This window comes from Panulirus ornatus, chromosome 35 (assembly GCF_036320965.1).
Source record: "Panulirus ornatus isolate Po-2019 chromosome 35, ASM3632096v1, whole genome shotgun sequence".
Classification (NCBI taxonomy): domain Eukaryota; kingdom Metazoa; phylum Arthropoda; class Malacostraca; order Decapoda; family Palinuridae; genus Panulirus; species Panulirus ornatus.
The window spans coordinates 17,227,487-17,240,603 of NC_092258.1; the positions used below are offsets into that span (position 1 = coordinate 17,227,487).

The window sequence follows — 13,117 nt, forward strand, 5'->3', positions numbered from 1 at the left end:
TGTTTTTAGGTATGACAGACTCGCCTTGTTTGTGTCTCAGGCTGCCTCAAGCTATCATGCAGTCAGTTTGTATGCAGTGTGTTTGTTATTTCAGAATTATAGCTTTATTTATTGAATACTTTTGCAATCCTTACAATTCAAATTGGCATCAAGTGATTGTAAGAGGTGCAATGAAAGCAGGTAGTCCTTCCTTACTTTATTATAATGAAGTATCCTTTCACTAGATAGGGGTGGCATCATCCTTATCTTAATCTGACTCCTGGCTCCAACTCCCCAGTAAGCATTCCCACACTACCAATTTCCCACTGCCCAGCTATCATACCACACACTTAAACCTTACAGTGGGAGAGGAGTTTAGAAAAATCATTGGTTGCATTCGATTTAGCAAACTTTCGGCATTAATGGACACTCCTTTCCCCAATTAGTCCTTTAAATCAAGGGTTTTTTGTACCTGCTGAAGGAAAATCCACCATTGCATTAGCTTCTCCACATTTTTCAAGCCAAACCAAAGCAGTAATGCTACTAAAGCAGAATTCTATCAAATTAACTGATCAGGTTTGTAGTATATTGTTGATACTTATATTACTCTCTCTTAAATTCTTATATTGTTAGAACACAACATTGGTAAGATACATTGATTACAAGGTGTTGTTTTCCTATCTTGAATTGACTTTAACTTAATTTATTTTAGAATGTATCAGTGATGTAGTCATGAATAGTTGGGAAAAATTGTGTATTATGTGTATGATGAACCTACTTTGATAGGAAATGCCGTCTGATCGATATTTGAAGCTATCTTCATTTCTGATTTAATTTTTTAAACTTGTATCATATAGGGAGTGAGTATAAATCATGCTTACATTTTATCTGTAATTCCAGGGCCTGTTTCACGGGGAGAAAGAGCGATTGCTAGTTGTGCTATTCTTGATAAGGTGAGTACAAACACCTTTGTGTGAACCACTACTTCATTGAAATGGAAGTCCAAATATGCTGAAGAAATTTATGCCTAGTTGTCGTGAAACATTGCCTATAAACAGTTTAGGTTTTGTTCTGGGTGTACATTTTGAATATCTAGAAAGTATATGCTCTATTTGCAGTACATTAGAGATCTAAACTTGTTAAACTTTTTCAGACAAATTTACATGAGATGAGTGACTCATCTAAACAAAAATGTGCATTTTGGTTTGAGCCTGTAGTTCAAAGCTGCTTACCAGGCCTAGATGGTTGCTGAATGAGTAGTCCATGATGATTTCACTTTTAGTAATGTTACAAACTCATTCTTTCTTTTTCTTGTAAACTATTCGCTATTTCCCGCGTTAGCGAGGTAGCATTAAGAACAGAGGACTGGGCCTTTGAGGGAATACCCTCACCTGGCCCAATTCTCTGTTCCTTCTTTTGGAAAATTAAAAAAAAAATGAGAGGGGAGGATTTCCAGCCCCCCGCTCCCTCCCCTTTTAGTCGCCTTCTACGACACGCAGGGAATACGTGGGAAGTATTCTTAATCCCCCATCCCAGACATTTTACATCGAATGAGTCTGTATACTTTTTCATCATCAGAGTAGTTAGTTTGCGTAAGAAATTAAACTCTAGATTGATATGGGTAGAACTGAAAGTGGATGGAGAGAGATGGGTGATTATTGGTGCCTATGCATCTGGTCATGAGGAGAAAGAACATGAGAGGCAAGTGTTGTGGGAGCAGTTGAGTGAGTGTCTTTTCAGCTTTGATGTGCGAGACCAGGTTATAGTGATGGGTGATTTGAATGCAAAGGTTAGTAATGTGGGAGTTGAGGGTATTATTGGTGTGCATGGGTGTGTTCAGTGTTGTAAATGGAAATGTTGAAGAACTTGTGGATTTCTGTGCTGAAAAAGGACTGGTGATTGGGGATACCTGGTTTAAAAAGAGAGATGTATGCAAGTATACATGTGTGAGCAGGAGAGATGACCAGAGGGCATTATTGGATTAAGTGTTAATTGTTAGTTGTGTAGAAGAGAGAATTTTAGATGCTAATGTGCTAAGAGGGGCAGCTGGAGGGATGTCTGTTCACTGTCTTTTGGAGGCAAAGGTGTAGATTTATAGAGGTTTTCAGAAAAGAAGAGAGAATGTTGGGGTGAAGAGAGTGGAGTAAGTGAGCTTGGAAATGAGACTTGTGTGAGGAAGTCCCTGGAGAGATTGAGTACAGAATGGCAAAAGGTGAAAGCACATGACGTAAGGCAGTGGAGGAGGAATGGGATGTATTTAGGGAAGCAGTGATGGCTTGTGCAAAAGATACATGTGGCATGAGAAAGGTGGGAGGTGTGCAGATTAAAAAGGGTAGTGAATGGTGGGATGAAGTAAGATTGTTTTTGAAAGAGAAGAAAAAGGCAATTGAATGATTTTTGTAGGGAATTAGTGCAAATGACTGGGAGATCTGTAAATGAAAGGGGCAGGAGGTCAAGAGAAAGGTGCAAGAGGTGAGTAAAAAAGAGGGCAAATGAGAGTTGTGGTGAGAGAGAGAGACTTTAAATTTTAGGGAGAATAAAATATGTTTTGGAAGTAGGCAAATAATGTGCGTAAGCCAAGAGAACAAATGGGAACATAGATGAAGGGGGCAAATGGGGAGGTAATAAAAAGTAGTGATGAAGTGAGAAGGAGATGTAGTAAATATTTTGAAGTTTTATTGAATATTTTTGATGATAGAGTGGCAGATGTAGGGTGTTTTGGTTATGGTGGTGTGTGAAGTGAGAGGGTCAGGGAGAATAGTTTGTTGAACAGAGAAGAAATAGTGAAAGCTTTACGGAAGATGGAAGCCAGCAAGGCATTGGGTTAGATGGTATTTCAGTGGAATTTATAAAAAAAGGGTGATGACTTTGTAGTTGATTGGTTGGTAAGGATAATCACTGTATGTATGAATCATGGTGAAGTGCCTGAGGATTGGCAGAATGCATGCATAGTGCTATTGTACAAAGGCAAAGGGGATAAGGGTGAGTATTCAAATTACAGAGGCATACGTTTATTGAGTATTCATGGGAAATTATATGGGAGGGTATTGATTGAGAAGGTAAAGGCATGTACAGATCATCAGATTGGGGAAGAGCAGTGCATGGTTTGCGAAGTGTTAGAAGATTTGTGGATTAGGTGTTTGCTTTGAAGAATGTGTATGAGAAATACTTAGAAAAACAGATGGATTTGTATGTAGGATTTATGGATCTGGAGAAGGCATATGATAGGGTGGATAGAGATGTTATGTGAAGGGTTTTTTGAGTATATGGTGTGGGAGGTAAGTTGCTAGAAGCAGTGAAAATTTTTTACCAAGGATGTAAGGCATGTGTACAAGTAGGAAGAGAGCAAAGTGATTGGTTTCCAGTGAATATCACTTTATGGCATGAGTGCGTGATGTCTCATTGGTTCTTCAATTTGTTTATGGATGGGGTTGTTATACACGTGAATGCAAGAGTTTTGGAGAGAGGGGCAAGTATGCAGTCAGTTGTGGATGAGAGGGCATGGGAAGTGAGTCAGTTGTTTGCTGATGATACAGTGCCAGGTGGCTGATATGGGTGAGAAACTGCAGAAGCTGGTGACAATTTGAAGTGTATGAAAGGAGGAAGTTAAGAGTAAATGTGAATAAAAGCAAGGTTATTAAGCTCAGTAGGGTTGAGGGACAAGTTGATTGGAAGGTTAGCTCGAATGGAGAAAAACTGTAGGAAGTGAAGTATTTTAGGTATCTGGAAGTGGATTTAGCAGTGGATGGAACCATGGAAGCGGAGGTGAGTCATAGGGTGGGGGAGAGATCGAAGTTTCTGGGAGCATTGATGAATGTGTGGAAGGGGAGAACGTTATCTCATAGAGCAAAAATGGGTATGTTTGAAGGTGCCAAGAATGATACATGGTTGTGAGGCATGGGCAATAGATAGGGTTGTGCAGAGGAGTGTGGGATGTATGTAAATGAAATATGTGAAGACAGTATGTGATGTGAGGTGGTTTGTTCGAGTAAGTAATGAAAGGGTAAGAGAGATATGTGGTAAAAAGAAAAGAGTGTGGTTGAGAGAGCAGAAGAGGATGTATTGAAATGGTTTGTACATAGGGAGAGAATGAGTGAGGAAAGGTTGATAAAGAGGATATATTTGTCAGAGGTGGGGGGAAGAAGGAGAAGTAGGAGACCAAATTGGAGGTGGAAGGATAGAGTCAAAAAGATTTTGAGCGATTGGGGCCTGAACATACAGGAGGGTGAAACGCGTACAAGGAATAGAGTGAATGGGAACGATGTGGTATACTGGGGTTGACATGCTGTCAATGGATTGAACCAGGGCATGTGACATGTCTGGGGTAAACCATGGAAAGTTTTGTTGGGCCTGTATGTGGAAAGGGAACTGTGGTTTTGATGCATTACACATGACAGCTATAGACTGAGTGTGAACGAATGCAGCCTTTGTTGTCTTTTCCTAGTGCTCCCTTGCTGGGGGAGGATGGGATGCTATTTCATGTGTGGTGGGATGGCGATTGGAATGATTAAAGGCAGCAAATATGGATATGTATGTGTGTATATATGTATATGTACGTATACGTCAAAATGTATAGGTATGTATATACATTTTTATGTGGGTGGGTGAGGCTATTCTTTTCATCCTTGCACTACCTCGCTAACATGGGAGACAGCGACAAAGGATGATAAGTAAATAAATAATTAAATTCTTTTTCTTTCTTTCTTTTAAACTATTTGCCATTTCCCGCATTAGCGAGGTAGCATTAAGAACAGAGGACTGGGCCTTTGAGGGAATACCCTCACCTGGCCCAATTCTCTGTTCCTTCTTTTGGAAAATTAAAAAAAAAAATAAAACGAGAGGGGAGGATTTCCAGCCTCCCGCTCCCTCCCCTTTTAGTCGCCTTCTACGACACACAGGGAATACATGGGAAGTATTCTTAATCCCCTATCCCCAGGGATATAAGATGAATAATATAGCATTCACATATCTGATGGTAACTTGTTACAGATGATGTATTAGCAAGTAATTATAAATTCTATATCTGCCTATCTAGATATATGCATAGGTTGGGTTTATTCATATCCAGACTTCAGCCAAGGACTATATTGAGTTGTTTGTGCATTCAGTTTAAAGGTCTTGGTCCAGTTTATTATCAAGACCTATTATGCAAAATTATTATTTTGATGACTCAGTGGTGCGATACACACCGTCTCAGGTGGTGGATGGTTGGGTTTGTGAATTAACAGTTGTAAGTTTCATAAAATGCATTGTGCATAAATTGTGCTTTCTTCATTAAGAATGATATTATGAAGACTTTTTCATGCTGAAGCAAATAAGTTGGTTTCGGTGCATTATTACATGACAGCTAGAGACTGAGTGTGAACGAATGGGGCCTTTATTGTCTTTTCCTAGCACTACCTCGCACACATGAGGGGGGAGGGGGTTGTTATTCCATGTGTGGTGAAATGGCGATGGGAATGAATAAAGACAGACAGTATGAATTATGTACGTGTATATATGTATATGTCTGTATGTGTATATATATGTATACATTGAGATGTATAGGTATGTATATATGCGTGTGTGGACGTGTATGTATATACATGTGTATGTGGGTGGGTTGGGCCATTCTTTCGTCTGTTTCCTTGCGCTACCTCACTAACGCGGGAGACAGCAACAAAGCAAAATAAAAAAAAAAAAACATTTGTACCCACTGTATTTTGTGTATGTAGATATATTTTAAGTATTTCTCACATACATAAAGCAAATGTATTTGTATGTAGCATTTATGGATCTGAAGAAGGCATATGATAGAGTTGATAGAGATGCCCTGTGGAAGGTATTAAGAATATATGGTGTGGGAGGCAAGTTGTTAGAAGCAGTGAAAAGTTTTTATCGATGGTGTAAGGCATGTGTATATGTAGGAAGAGAGGAAAGTGATTGGTACTCAGTGAATGTAGGTTTGCAGCAGGGGTGTGTAATGTCTCCATGGTTGTTTAATTTGTTCGTGGATTGGGTTGTTAGGGAGGTGAATGAAAGAGTTTTGGAAAGAGGGGCAAGTATGCAGTCTGTTGTGGATGAGAGAGCTTGGGAAGTGAGTTAGCTGTTCGCTGATGATACAGTGCTGGTTGCTGATTCGTGTGAGAAACTGCAGAAGCTGGTGACTGAGTTTGGTAAAGTGTGTTAAAGAAGAAAGCTGAGAGTAAATGTGAATAAGAGCAAGGTTATTAGGTACAGTAGGCTTGAGGGACAAGTCAGTTGGGAGGTAAGTTTGAATGGAGAAAAATGGAGGAAGTGAAGTGTTTTAGATGTCTGGGAGTGGATTTGGCAGTGGATGGCACCATGGAAGCAGAAGTGAATCATAGGGTGGGGGAGGGGGCGAAAATCCTGGGAGCCTTGAAGAATGTGTGGCAGTCGAGAACATTATCTCGTAAAGCAAAAATGGGTGTTTTAAGGAATAGTGGTTCCAACAATGTTATATGGTTGCGAGGCATGGGCTATAGATAGAGTTGTGCGCAGGAGGGTGGATGTGCTGGAAATGAGATGTTTGAGGACAATACGAGGTGTGAGGTGGTTGGATCGAATAAGTAATAATAGGGTAAGAGAGATGTGTGGAAATAAAAAGAGTGTGGTTGAGAGAGCAGAAGAGGGTGTTTTAAAATGGTTTGGTCACATGGAGAGAATGAGTGAGGAGAGATTAACCAAGAGGATATGTGTGTCAGAGGTGGAGGGAACGAGGAGAAGTGGTAGACCAACTTGGAGGTGGAAAGATGGAGTGAAAAAGATTTTGTGTGATCGGGGCCTGAACATGCAGGAGGGTGAAAGGCATGCAAGTCATAGGGTCAATTGGAACGATGTGGTATACTGGGGTTGACGTGCTGTCAATGGATTGAACCAAGGCATGTGAAGCGTCTGGGGTAAACCATGGAAAGTTTTGTGGGGCCTGGATGGGGAAAGGGAGCTGTGGTTTCGGTGCATTATTACATGACAGCTAGAGACTGAGTGTGAACCAATGTGGCCTCTGTTGTCTTTTCCTAGCGCTTCCTCGTGCACATGCGGGGGGAGGGCATTGTTATTTTATGTGTGGTGGGGTGGCGATGGGAATGAATATGGCACAGTATGAATTATTGGTGCATATGCACCTGGGCATGAGAAGAAAGATCATGAGAGGCAAGTGTTTTGGGAGCAGCTGAATGAGTGTGTAAGTGGTTTTGATGCACGAGACCGGGTTATAGTGATGGGTGATTTGAATGCAAAGGTGAGTAATGTGGCAGTTGAGGGAATAATTGGTATACAAGGGGTGTTCAGTGTTGTAAATGGAAATGGTGAAGAGCTTGTAGATTTATGGGCTGAAAAAGGACTGTGATTGGAAATACCTGGTTTTAAAAGCGAGATATACATAAGTATACATATGTAAGTAGGAGAGATGGCCAGAGAGCATTATTGGATTACGTGTTAATTGACAGGCGCGCGAAAGAGAGACTTTTGGATGTTAATGTGCTGAGAGATGCTACTGGAGGGATGTCTGATCATTATCTTGTGGAGGCAAAGGTGAAGATTTGTATGGGTTTTCAGAAAAGAAGAGTGAATGTTAGGGTGAAGAGGGTGGTGAGAGTAAGTGAGCTTGGGAAGGAGACTTGTGTGAGGAAGTACCAGGAGAGACTGAGTACAGAATGGAAAAAGGTGAGAACAATGGAAGTAAGGGGAGTGGGGGAGGAATGGGATGTATTTAGGGAATCAGTGATGGATTGTGCAAAAGATGCTTGTGGCATGAGAAGCGTGGGAGGTGGGTTGACTAGAAAGGGTAGTGAGTGGTGGGATGAAGAAGTAAGATTATTAGTGAAAGAGAAGAGAGAGGCATTTGGACGATTTTTGCAGGGAAAAAAATGCAATTGAGTGGGAGATGTATAAAAGAAAGAGACAGGAGGTCAAGAGAAAGGTGCAAGAGGTGAAAAAGAGGGCAAATGAGAGTTGGGTTGTGAGAGTATCATTAAATTTTAGGGAGAATAAAAAGAATATATAAAAAGAATATATGGTGTGGGAGGAAAGTTGTTAGAAGCAGTGAAAAGTTTTTATCGAGGATGTAAGGCATGTGTACGTGTAGGAAGAGAGGAAAGTGATTGGTTCTCAGTGAATGTAGGTTTGCGGCAGGGATGTGTGATGTCTCCATGGTTGTTTAATTTGTTTATGGATGGGGTTGTTAGGGAGGTGAATGCAAGAGTTTTGGAAAGAGGGGCAAGTATGAAGTCTGTTGGGGATGAGAGAGCTTGGGAAGTGAGTCAGTTGTTGTTCGCTGATGATACAGCGCTGGTGGCTGATTCATGTGAGAAACTGCAGAAGCTGGTGACTGAGTTTGGAAAAGTGTGTGGAAGAAGAAAGTTAAGAGTAAATGTGAATAAGAGCAAGGTTATTAGGTACAGTAGGGTTGAGGGTCAAGTCAATTGGGAGGTGAGTTTGAATGGAGAAAAACTGGAGGAAGTGAAGTGTTTTAGATATCTGGGAGTGGATCTGGCAGCGGATGGAACCATGGAAGCGGAAGTGGATCATAGGGTGGGGGAGGGGGCGAAAATCCTGGGGGCCTTGAAGAATGTGTGGAAGTCGAGAACATTATCTCGGAAAGCAAAAATGGGTATGTTTGAAGGAATAGTGGTTCCAACAATGTTGTATGGTTGCGAGGCGTGGGCTATGGATAGAGTTGTGCGCAGGAGGATGGATGTGCTGGAAATGAGATGTTTGAGGACAATGTGTGGTGTGAGGTGGTTTGATCGAGTGAGTAACGTAAGGGTAAGAGAGATGTTTGGAAATAAAAAGAGCATGGTTGAGAGAGCAGAAGAGGGTGTTTTGAAGTGGTTTGGGCACATGGAGAGGATGAGTGAGGAAAGATTGACCAAGAGGATATATGTGTCGGAGGTGGAGGGAACAAGGAGAAGAGGGAGACCAAATTGGAGGTGAAAAGATGGAGTGAAAAAGATTTTGTGTGATCGGGGCCTGAACATGCAGGAGGGTGAAAGGAGGGCAAGGAATAGAGGGAATTGGATCGATGTGGTATACCGGGGTTGACGTGCTGTCAGTGGATTGAATCAGGGCATGTGAAGCGTCTGGGGTAAACCATGGAAAGTTGTGTGGGGCCTGGATGTGGAAAGGGAGCTGTGGTTTTGGGCATTATTGCCTGACAGCTAGAGACTGAGTGTGAACGAATGGGGCCTTTGTTGTCTTTCCCTAGTGCTACCTCGCACACATGAGGGGGGGAGGGGGATGGTATTCCATGTGTGGTGAGGTGGCGATGGGAATGAATAAAGGCAGACAGTGTGAATTGTGTGCATGGGTATATATGTATGTGTCTGTGTGTGTATATATATGTGTACATTGAGATGTATAGGTGTGTATATTTGCGTGTGTGGACGCGTATGTAAATACATTGTGTATGGGGGTGGGTTGGGCCATTTCTTTCGTCCGTTTCCTTGCACTACCTCGCAAACGCGGGAGACAGCGACAAAGCAAAATATAATATATAATATGAATTATCTACATGTGTATATATATATATATATATATATATGTCTGTGTGTGTATATATGCATACATTGAGATGTATAGGTATGTATATTTGCTTGTGTGGACGTGTATGTATATACATGTGTATGTGGGTGGGTTGTGCCATTCTTTCGTCTGTTTCCTTGCGCTACCTTGCTAACGCGGGAGACAGCGACAAAGCAAAATAAATAAATAGATATATTTTGTTTATCTACTTTCAGACTTTGATCATATTTTACAAGAGCATCATCTACATTGGTACCACATGCATGAGAGAAAGCAATCATTGCTCTTGTGAAAATTATGTAGGGATCAGTATAGCGGTTACTCCAAACTGTTCAATCCAATACAGTAAACTCGGTATAACGGTCCCCGGTATAACTGATTTTGGATTTAACGGACAAATGATAATGCAGTACATTAATGAATAATAGTTAAGAAAAAATCAAACCAAAAATGCAGCACCACATGCATTTTATATTGCACTTGATTTTGGGAAGTTTAGCGTGGACTTGCATTGTTTCTGTCTCAGTCTGCCTCAAGCTATCATGTGGTCAGTTTGTATGGAATGTGTTTGTTATTTCAGAATTATGACTTTACTTATTAAATGCTTTTGCAATCTTTACTATTCGAAGTGGCATCAAGTGATTTTTAAGAGGTGCAATGAAAGCATTTAGTCCATCCTCACTTTATTATAATGAGGTAACCTTTCACAAGATAGGGGTGGTATCACCTCTATCTCAATCATGACTTCTGCCTCCAATTGCCCGGCAAGGATTCCCCTATTGTCCATTTCCCATCGCCCAACTATCATACCATACACTTAAGCCTTACTGTTGTAGAGGAGTTAAGAAAAATCATTGGTTCCATTTGATTTAGCAGACTTTTGGTATTAATGGCCACTCCTTTCCCCAATTAGTCCTTTAAATCAAGGGTTTTCTGTACCTGCTGAAGGAAAATCCACCATTGCATTAGCTTCGCATTTTTCAAGCCAAACCGAAGCAGTAATGCTGCTAAAGCAGAATTCTGTCAAATTAGCTGATCAGGTTTGTAGTATATTGCTGATACTTATTTTATTCTCTCTTAAATTGTTATATTGTTAGAACACAACATTGGTAAGATACATTGATTACAAGGTGTTGTTTTACTATCTTAAATTGACTTTAACTTAATTTATTTTAGAATGTATCAGTGATGTAGTCATGGATAGTTGGGAAAATTATATGTATACTGGTTTTCATATTATGATGAACCTACTTTGATAGGAATTGCCGACTGATCGATATTTGAAGCAATCTTCATTTCTGATTTAATTTTGTAAACTTGTATCTTATAGGGAGTGAGTATAAATCATGCTTACATTTTGTCTGTAATTCCAGGGCCTGTTTCACTGGAGAAAGAGCGACTGCTAGTTGTGCTATTCTTGATAAGGTGAGTACAAACACCTTTGTGTGAACCACTACTTCATTAAAATGGAGGTCCAAATATGCTGAAGAAATTTATGCCTAGTTGTCATGAAACATTGCCTATCAACAGTTTAGGTTTTGTTCTGGGTGTACACTTTAAATATCTAGAGAGTATATGCGCTATTTGCAGTACATTAGAGATCTTTTTTCTTTTCTTTCAAACTATTTGCCATTTCCCGCGTTAGCAAGGTAGCGTTAAGAACAGAGGACTGGGCCTTTGTGGAATATCCTCACCTGGCCCCCTTCTTTGTTCCTTCTTTTTGGAAAAAAAAAAGAAAAAAAAAACGATCTAAACTTGTTAAACTTCTTCAGACAAATTTACATGGGATGAGTGACTCATCTACACAAAAATGTGCATTTTGGTGTGTGCCTCTAGTTCAAAGCTGCTTACCAGGCCTAGGTGGTTGCTGAATGAGTAGTCCATGATGATTTCACTTTTAGTAATGTTACAAACTCATAGGCAGACACCTTAGCTCGAATGAGTCAATATACTTTTTCATCATCAGAGTAGTTAGTTTGTGTAAGAAATTGAACTCTAGGTTGATAGGGGTAAAAGTGAAAGTGGATGGAGAGAGATGGGTGATTATTGGTGCCTATGCATCTGGTCATGAGAAGAAAGAACATGAAAGGCAAGTGTTATGTGAGTAGTTGAGTGAGTGTCTTATCAGCTTTGATGCACGAGACCAGGTTATATTGATGGGTGATTTGAATGCAAAGGTTAGTAATGTGGAAGTTGAGGGTATTATTGGTGTACATGGGGGTGTTCAGTGTTGTAAATGGAAATGTTGAAGAACTTGTGGATTTCTGTGCTGAAAAAGGACTGGTGATTGGGGATACCTGTGTATACATGTGTGAGCGGGAGAGATGACCAGAGGGCATTATTGGATTAACTGTTAATTGTTAGGTGTGTTTATTTATTTGCTTTGTTGCTGTCTCCTGTGTTAGCAAGGTAGCACAACGAAACAGACGAAAGAATGGCCCAACCCACCCACATACACATGTATATACATACACGTCTACACACACACACATATACATCTCAACGTATACATACATATACACACACAGACGTATACATATATACACATGTACATAATTCATACTGTCTCCCTTTATTCATTCCCATCGCCACCCCACCACACATGAAATAGCAACCCCCTCCCCTCGCATGTGTGCGAGGTAGTGCTAGGAAAAGACAACAAAGGCCACATTCGTTCACACTCAGTCTTTATCTGTCATGTAATAATGCACTGAAACAGCAGCTCCCTTTCCACATCCAAGCCCCACAGAACTTTCCATGGTTTACCCCATACACTTCACATGCCCTGGTTCAATCCATCGACAGCACGTTGACCCCGGTATACCACATCGTTCCAATTCACTCTATTCCTTGCACGCCTTTCACCTTCATGCATGTTCAGGCCCCGATCACTCAAAATCTTTTTCACTCCATCTTTCCACCTCCAATTTGGTCTACCACTTCTCGTTCCCTCCACCTCTGACACATATATCTTCTTGGTCAACTTTCCTCACTCATTCTCTCCATGTGACCAAACCATTTCAAAACACCCTCTTTTGCTTTCCCAACCACACTTTTTATTACCACACATCTCTCTTACCCTATTATTACTTACTCGATCAAACCACCTCACACCACATAGTGTCCGCAAACATCTCATTTCCAGCACATCAACCCTCCTGTACACAACTCTATCTATAGCCCATGACTCACAACCATATAACATTGTTGGAACCACTATTCTTTCAAACATACCCATTTTTGCATTCCGAGATAATGTTCTCGACTTCCACACATTCTTCAATGCTCCCAGAACTTTCGCCCCCTTCCCCACCCTATGATTCACTTCCGCTTCTTTGGTTCCATCTGCTGCCAAATCCACTCACAGATATCTAAAACACTTCACTTCCTCCAGTTTTTCTCCATTCAAACTTACCTCCCAATTCACTTGTCCCTCAACCCTACTGAACCTAATAACCTTGCTCTTACTCACATTTACTCTTAGCTTTCTTCTTTCACACACTTTACCAAACTCAGTCACCAGCTTCTGCAGTTTCTCACATGAATCAGCCACCAGCGCTGTATCATCATATAACAACGACTGACTCACTTCTCAAGCTCTCTAGTCCACAAAAGA

At 40.8% G+C, this 13,117-nt stretch overlaps 1 long non-coding RNA gene across 4 annotated transcripts in view; it reads left to right on the forward strand.

Annotated features, from left to right (window-relative positions):
• LOC139760188 (uncharacterized) overlaps positions 1-13,117 on the forward strand; it is a 164,706-nt gene that overhangs the window by 15,442 nt on the left and 136,147 nt on the right. For all 4 annotated transcript variants that reach the window (XR_011715272.1, XR_011715270.1, XR_011715271.1 and 1 more), the window contains exons 3-4: positions 880-932; positions 10,875-10,926. This is a non-coding gene — a long non-coding RNA (uncharacterized lncRNA). The remainder of the gene's footprint in view (positions 1-879; positions 933-10,874; positions 10,927-13,117) is intronic.